This window comes from Pungitius pungitius, chromosome 16, assembly GCF_949316345.1.
Source record: "Pungitius pungitius chromosome 16, fPunPun2.1, whole genome shotgun sequence".
NCBI lineage: Eukaryota > Metazoa > Chordata > Actinopteri > Perciformes > Gasterosteidae > Pungitius > Pungitius pungitius.
In genome coordinates this window covers 2304149-2312502 of record NC_084915.1, presented here as the reverse complement: position 1 = coordinate 2312502, position 8354 = coordinate 2304149, and positions in this window count along the sequence as shown.

Here is an 8354-nt window from a genome sequence, read left to right as displayed (position 1 = left end):
ATTTCAATAGGGCTTTCGCCCGACTTGCAGTCGGCTCAGGCCCTAATTAAAGCTGCAAGCAGCGATGAACGGGCCTTCGCCTCTCCTCGCACGTCGGGGTGGCAGCGGTCGGCCGGGCTCGCGGGTCAAAAAAGACTAAAGAGACTAAACGAATCACTCTCGGGGCTGCCATTCAAACCTGAATCTGCGGCCTCGCGAACGGAATCCACCGACGCCGGGCTGTTGCCCCGCTGCAAAAGACCTGCGGAGTAATCGTTACGGGTCTCGGGCACGATGACCACAATAAGTATCACAGCAACACTTGTCTCGTTCTCCAGTTTGCGTCTGTATAATTGATTCAACACATATACACATCCAGTGCATTTTTCTTGTCCTGTATATCTTAGATATCATAGATGCAGTCTCAATCAAGGTTAATTCCCAGAAATATCCACCTGTAATTACCTTAGCTGTTATTTCTGCCTACTATAGTTCCTATTGACCAACTACATAAGGGATATTTCCATACCATATTGACTATGATAAACGTATACAACTCTTATTCACATATGGACGTTGCACTTTAGAATGTGTATTGATTAACTCGGCATGTACCAAACCATATTGACAAGTAAAAAAAACAATATGACTAAACATGACTGAATAAATCACCGCCCAAAACATGTTAAAGATAAGTGGCATTATAAGTACAATTTAAGTGCTACCATTTGTTAGTGCTACGGTTTGCTAGTGTTTTGGTCAAGGTAGAGTCTAAAAAGGTGTGTCTTGAGTTTTCGACGGAAGATGGAGAGGCTCTCTGCGGTCCTGATGTCATCAGAGAGCTCATTCCACCATCTGGGAGCAGGACAGCAAAGAGTCGCCATCTCGTCGAGTGCTTTTCTCTCAGTGAGGGAGGAACAAGCAGCTTGCCAGATGCAGATCGGAGTGCGTGGGTTGGGATGCAGGGTTTCACCATGTCCCGGATGTAGACTGCTCCCGATCCATTCACAGCGTGGTCCGTCAGTACCAATGCTTTGAACTGCATGCGGGCAGCCACTCGTATCCAAAGAAGAGAGCGGAGAAGTGGTGTGGGAGTATTTTGGAAGGTTGAAGACCAGTCGAGCTGCTGCATTCTGGATGAGCTGCAGTGGTCGAATGGCGGCAGCAGGGAGACCTGCCAGCAGAGAGTTACAGTAGTATTTGGTGTATTATCAGAATACGATTAGGGCTGTCAACAGATTATAGACAATTAACTAGTTAATCACACATTTTGAAAAACATTTATCTTGATTACAATATTTTTTTCTCTTATATTAACTGTTTACAGTTTAGTAATTTGTTGTTTCAACTCCATAATGAGCTTGACGTGTGTATATTATTTCATTGGAATGAGGGGCATATGAATCATATCATTTAATGTTAGATTCATGCTCATTGTGAAGGAAATGAATATATAACATATTGAAAAGCATTGAAGACGCACATTACATTACGTGTCATTTAGCTGACGCTTTTAAACAACAAAGTAGTTAGTTAGCTGCTGCGAGCACGGTTCTACTCAGTGTGTAAATAAAGTGATTCAATCGGGCCAAGTTATTTAGGGCACACGGAAACGTAAACAAAGTGGCGTTAATAGCGTGAAGAGGTGTCTTTTGACGCTGTAAAGCTACCGTAGTTAGCTTAGCTAAAAGACGTATGCTGGGTGAGACTGGAGAACGCACAAGGAAAACGTAATCACTCACCGTCAAAGGCGTTTCCACTTCGTTGAGTACATGTGGACGTAAGCACCGGTGTGTAGTTAGCAAGCTGGCTGACTGGCTGCTCCATCCGGCAGCCGCTAGCTCCACTCGCTATCCCAGTTAGCTGTCCGTGCCGTCGAGCAGATATAACAAGCCCTTAAACAAAACGTACCTCACTGGCTGCACACATCCAAGAGGGAATGAGAACACTTTGCTTACATCCACATAGTAGTAATAGTTCCTGAAGTATAGGTGTGTAGTTAGCAGTTTAAAATACGGAGCGGTGATACTTTGCCTGTTCAACACAAAACCGGAACATGCGCAGACTACGTGCGCGGCTGTGCGCACGTAGTCTGCGCATGTCCGTCAACCAAGAATAGGGAATTCTGGGTGATGAAGTTCTTTAACTTAAAATTTCCCCGTAACATCTATTTACATCACCAAACGTGTTTGCATCTCCACCCGTATGTTGCAGAATACGTGTATTTAAATCCAGATGTAAATATATTGAACTGTCCGTGTTATTTGTCTAGGTTAGATATGTCAAACCCGCGACACGCTGCCAAACGGCTGCGCCGTGAGCCAGCTGTCCTGCATCAGCCTTACCTTCTTCTGTCAGCTGTATGCGCGGCCACGGAGCAGTTTCTGGCCTTAAACTGAAACGAGTTTGACATACCTGCTCTTAAGTGTACAAAGTCCATAACCTCAGCAAGGAGAGTAAACGGAATCATTTTGTTCGTTAGATCAGAAGACACGCGTTTAAAAAGAGGAGGAAAAAAAAAAAATTGATTTCGCCGGGACACGATCTCACGACCATAGGATCGGGGGGGCGGTTTCTTACCAGGAGAGCTAAACCTTCTGATGGGATTGAGAATTCGAAAACTCACTGAAATAGGATCGGTCACTCTCCGCCAAAAATACAGGAAATATTCACACTAAAAAAATTATAACTGCCTTCCTGTTTGTTTTAGAGAAAATTCCTCAGAGACTTTTTTAAGTCTCCCTTTAATACATTTGGTAAAAAATCAGCGGACTTGTCGGTCAAACAGGGTGCGGGCGGGGCTTCGTCAAAATCTTCCAGGGGGCGCAATGGAGGCAATTTTTCACTTTTGATCCAAAACTGCACATCAGGTCTGTAAAGGTCATCACGTAGGATACTCACAGAGGTTTTCAAGAGTTTTGGAGTGTGCCGAGGCTCAGAAGATGTGCTTGAACTTTCATGCGAAGATGACGTCGTCACAGCAACAAAGTTGGTCCAAAACTCCCAATTCTCACTGTGAGCCATCGTCACAGTCTTACGTCTTATATTCCCAGATTTGAAGTTGATCAGATTAAAGGGCTAGGAAATGGACATGTAAATGTAGAAACTTTGCATTGACGTAAGCCAATAGGTGGCGCTATACTTTTTCGAAAATCACTGCATGGCATTACTTAAAGGCCTACACAAGCATCATGAATATACATTTATAGCCAGAAATATCAATGTTCCTTGGAGTTATACCATTTTACATATTTGAGGAAAATCGTCAAAAATCGTCCAAACTGCACGCAAGCTCACGGCCAGGTAGTTTTATGAAAACTCTTGATTTTAATAACTTTTGACCCCAAGGGGGTCAGGATCAACTGGCCCGATTTTGAAATCGATCGGAGTTAAACTCTCGGAGGAGTTCGTTCGTTTGTAAAACCAAAATACGGTGGAAATTGCGAAAAAAAGGCCAAAATACAGTAAATCACCATAGCGCCCCCTAATGTTCGATTTTTTTTTAATTCTCAGGGGAAGTTCTAGGACCCAATGTGAACATGTCCTAAAGATTTGGTGGCGACAGGCCTTTTACTTTTAAAGTTATTGGTCTTTCCTTTTTAGGCCACACCCCCGACAACTTGATTGGTCCATCAATTAAAAACTAAATGAGATATCAACAAGCTTTTGATAACTTTTGATGGCATTGAGCCAATGATCATTTTGGTGAAGATTTCGTCAAAATCGGACCAAGCGTCTGGGAGGAGTTCGCAAAAACGTGTTTTTCACAAAATTCAAAATGGCGGCCATAAAACGGTAGGCGCATTTGCATACCATGATTGACTTTTTTGTAGAGCACATCCAAGAGCACCTGTGTGCAAAATTTCAAGTCAATCCGTAAAAGTGGACAAAAATGTCCCCAGAGGCAGCACTTTAGGGGGCGCTAGAGAGCACTTTTTTTCATCGCCAAATTGCGCGACCCCAAGAATATATAAATTTTTCGCACTTCTGAAGCGCACGCAAAAATTCAAGAGTTTTTGAACATGGCAAAGGCCCCAAAAGTGCGATTGAAGTGGTGAAATAATAAGAATTAAAGCTGCAAGCAGCGATGAACGGGCCTTCGCCTATTCTCGCGCGTCGGGGTGGGGCGGCGGTCGGCCGGGCTCGCGGGTCAAAAAAGACTAAAGAGACTAAACAAATCACTCTCGGGGCTGCCATTCAAACCTGAGTCTGCGGCCTCGCGAACGGAATCCACCGACGCCGGGCTGTTGCCCCGCTGCAAAAGACCTGCGGAGTAATTGTTACGGGTCTCGGGCACGATGACCACAATAAGTATCACAGCAACACTTGTCTCGTTCTCCAGTTTGCGTCTGTATAATTGATTCAACACATATACACATCCAGTGCATTTTTCTTGTCCTGTATATCTTAGATATCATAAATGCAGTCTCATTTAAGGTTAATTCCCAGAAATATCCACCTGTAATTACCTTAGCTGTTATTACGGCCTACTATAGTTCCCATTGACCAACTACATAAGGGATATTTCCACACCATGTTGACTATGATAAACGTATACAACTCTTATTCACATATGGACATTGCACTTTAGAATGTATATTCATTAACTCAGCATGTACCAAACCATATTGTCATGTAAAAAAACCAAAACATGACCAAACATGACTAAATAAATCACTGCCCTTGCATACTGAACAAATATTGCATTCTGGATTCATTTTAAGTCACATGAGGAGTCTTGTGCATGCCAAGAATCAAACCCTGGTTTACTGCGCCAGGGGCCAACGCTCTGCAGATGACCTATATGGTCCAATACAATTTCACAATCGAAACGTCACTCAAATAGGATTGGTGCCTCTCTTGCAAAAATACAGCGAATTTTAATACTTAAATGAGAGCTAAAGGAGAAAATAAACGCAGTAGGTCACATAAGTTCTGTCGGATGTTCAAGTTGCCCAGAAGGATGAGCGGCGAGCTGTCATCTGGAAGTTGTAACTCTTCCATTCGTTGTAGAAGTAAATAACTTCTTCTCTGGAAGGATCATTTTCCGCTGTGGTCCAGTCGACTTGGGTCTTTGCCACGATTGCCCGCGGTTAAGCCCACCCGTGCCGTGTGGTGGAAGAAAAAAAGAAGGCCAAATTATTACATCCATCGACAGTCACACGATATGGAATGCTGTTGTACGAATGCGGGAAGAAGTCTTTTACAATTATGCAGACAGAACAAAATATACATAAAGAAATGCTTTCCCACCTCGCTGGAGTTGAAAGCCACGTGTCCCATGTGCCATTCCCAGTGATGTCCTCAGACTGGTGGCATGACTTTGCACGGGCCATCTGAAAATATTTGAGCACCAACGTGTATTATCAGAATACGATTATGGCTGTCAACAGATTATAGACAATTAACTAGTTAATCACACGTTTTGAAAACATTTATCTTGATTACAATATTTTTTTCTCTTATATTAACTGTTTACAGTTTAGTAATTTGTTGTTTCAACTCCATAATGAGCTTGACGTGTGTATATTATTTCATTGGAATGAGGGGCATATTAATCATATCATTTAATGTTAGATTCATGCTCATTGTGAAGGCAATAAATATATAACATATTGAAAAGCATTGAAGACGCACAATACATTACGTGTCATTTAGCTGCGCCCGGCTGCACGCTGCGGGGAGATTATAGACAATGAAGTTAAACAACAAAGTAGTTAAGTTAGCTGCTGCGAGCACGGTTCTACTCAAAGTGTGTAAATAAAGTGATTCAATCGGGCCAAGTTATTTAGGGCACACGGAAACGTAAACAAAGTGGCGCTGATAGAGTGAAGAGGGGTCTTTTATCCCCGTGAAGCTACCGTAGTTAGCTTAGCTAAAAGACGTATGCTGGTTGTTATTGTTCAGTGCTAAATAAAAACCCTCTTGAATGTAGAACACAACTCACGTCTGGCCTCATACCATGACAGGCACATTAATGTTGACAATTAACTTCGTTAGCCTTGTGTTCACCTTTCCTGCCGGTCCGTCTCTGACCGTAGTCGGAGTTTGCAGGGGGAGGCGTTGCTGTCTGCTCCAGGGCCAAAGTACTGTCGGCTAAGTAAACTTTGGGGTTAATTCCCTTCGTCCCGGGGTTGGTGAATAAAAGTCCGCTTTACTTTCTTTGAGGATTTATTAATCTAACACTGAGTAACAAAGTTACAGTACAGACAATTCTCCGGCCGCTACATCCACTCCGTCATCACAACAACAACACAACTTCCTCATGCGCTCTCCCCCTCCGTAGCCCGTGCGTGTAGCTCTTAAAGGGGCCGCACCATTTTCTCTAGTAACATCACCATGACGTATGTTGCAGAATACGTCTATTTAAATCCAGATGTAAATATATTGAACTGTCCGTGTTATTTGTCCAGGTTAGATGTGTCGTAACTCGCAACCAGCTGCCCGGTCCGCCAGCTGAGTGCCTCAGTCTGCTGTTTCATTCTGTTCATGTGCCACGGAGCAGCTTCTGTCCTTAAACTGAAACGATTTTCACAAACCTGCTCTTAAGTGTAGTTGTTTAAGTCAAACACATCAGCAAGGAGCGTAAACTGAATCATTTTGTTCGTTAGATCAGACGACACGCGTTTAAAAAGAGGAGGAAAAAAAAATAATTTCGTCGGGAGTCGATCCCACGACCATAGCATCGGGGGGCCAACACCTTACTCACTGAGCTATTCTTTCAGATGGATTTGAGAATTCGAAAACTCACTGAAATAGGATTGGTCACTCTCCGCCAAAAATACAGGAAATATTCACACTAAAAAAATTATAACTGCCTTCCTGTTTGTTTTAGAGAAAATTCCTCAGAGACTTTTTTAAGTCTCCCTTTAATACATTTGGTAAAAAATCAGCGGACTTGTCGGTCAAACAGGATGCGGGCGGGGCTTCGTCAAAATCTTCCAGGGGGCGCAATGGAGGCAATTTTTCAATTTTGATCCAAAACTGCACATCAGGTCTGTAAAGGTCATCACGTAGGATACTCACAGAGGTTTTCAAGAGTTTTGGAGTCTGCCGAGGCGCAGAAGATGTGCTTGAACTTTCATGCGAATATGTCGTCGCCACAGCAACAAAGTTGGTCCAAAACTCCCAATTCTCACTGTGAGCCATCGTCACAGTCTTACGTCTTATATTCCCAGATTTGAAGTTGATCAGATTAAAGGGCTAGGAAATGGACATGTAAATGTACAAACTTTGCATTGACCTAAGCCAATAGGTGGCGCTATACTTTTTCGAAAATCACTGCATGGCATTACTTAAAGGCCTACACAAGCATCATGAATATACATTTATAGCCAGAAATATCAATGTTCCTTGGAGTTATACCATTTTACATTTTGGAAAAAAATCTTCGAAAATTGTCCAAACTGCACGCACGCTCACGCCCAGGTAGTTTTATGAAAACTCTTGATTTTAATAACTTTTGACCCCAAGGGTGTCAGGAACCAGTTGCCAGATTTTGAAATGGATCGGATTTAAACTCTCGGAGGAGTTCGTTCGTTTGTAAATGCAAAAATTGAAGGAAATGGCCAAAAATACACAGAATCACCACAGCGCCCCCTAATGTTCAAATATTCTGGGAAAATTTGGGGATGTTCTAGGACTCATTGTGAACATGTCCTCAAAATTTGGTGAAAATGACGGTTAGAAAAAAAAAAAGTTATAGGCCTTTGAACTTTCAGGACACAAACCTACAAACTTCATTGGTCCATAACTTTATTGAAAAATGAGATATCAACATTCTTTCAATAACTTTTGATCGCATCGAGCCAACGATCATTTTGCCGAAGATTCCGTAAGAATCGGACCAAGCGTCTGGGAGGAGTTCGCAAAAACGTGTTTTTCACAAAATTCAAAATGGCGGCCATAAAACGGTAGGCGCATTTGCATACCATAATTTTTTTTGTGTACAGCACATCCAAGAGAACCTGTGTGAAAAGGTTCCAAGTCGATCGGTAAAAGTAAAAAAAAAAATTAACATTGCGGCCACTTTGGGGGGCGCTAGAGAGTTCTTTTTTCTCTCCTCTAATTGCGGGACCCGAATCATACGTCAATTTTGCGCACTTCTGATGCGCGTGCAAAAATTCAAGAGTTTTTGAACATGATAAAGTCCCCAAAAGTGCGTTCGAAGTGGCGAAATAATAAGAAAAAGAAAAATTCTTGCAATTTCAATAGGGCTTTCGCCCGACTTGCAGTCGGCTCAGGCCCTAATTAAAGCTGCAAGCAGCGATGAACGGGCCTTCGCCTATTCTCGCACGTTGGGGTGGGGCGGCGGTCGGCCGGGCTCGCGGGTCAAAAAAGACTAAAGAGACTAAACAAATCACTCTCGGGGCTGC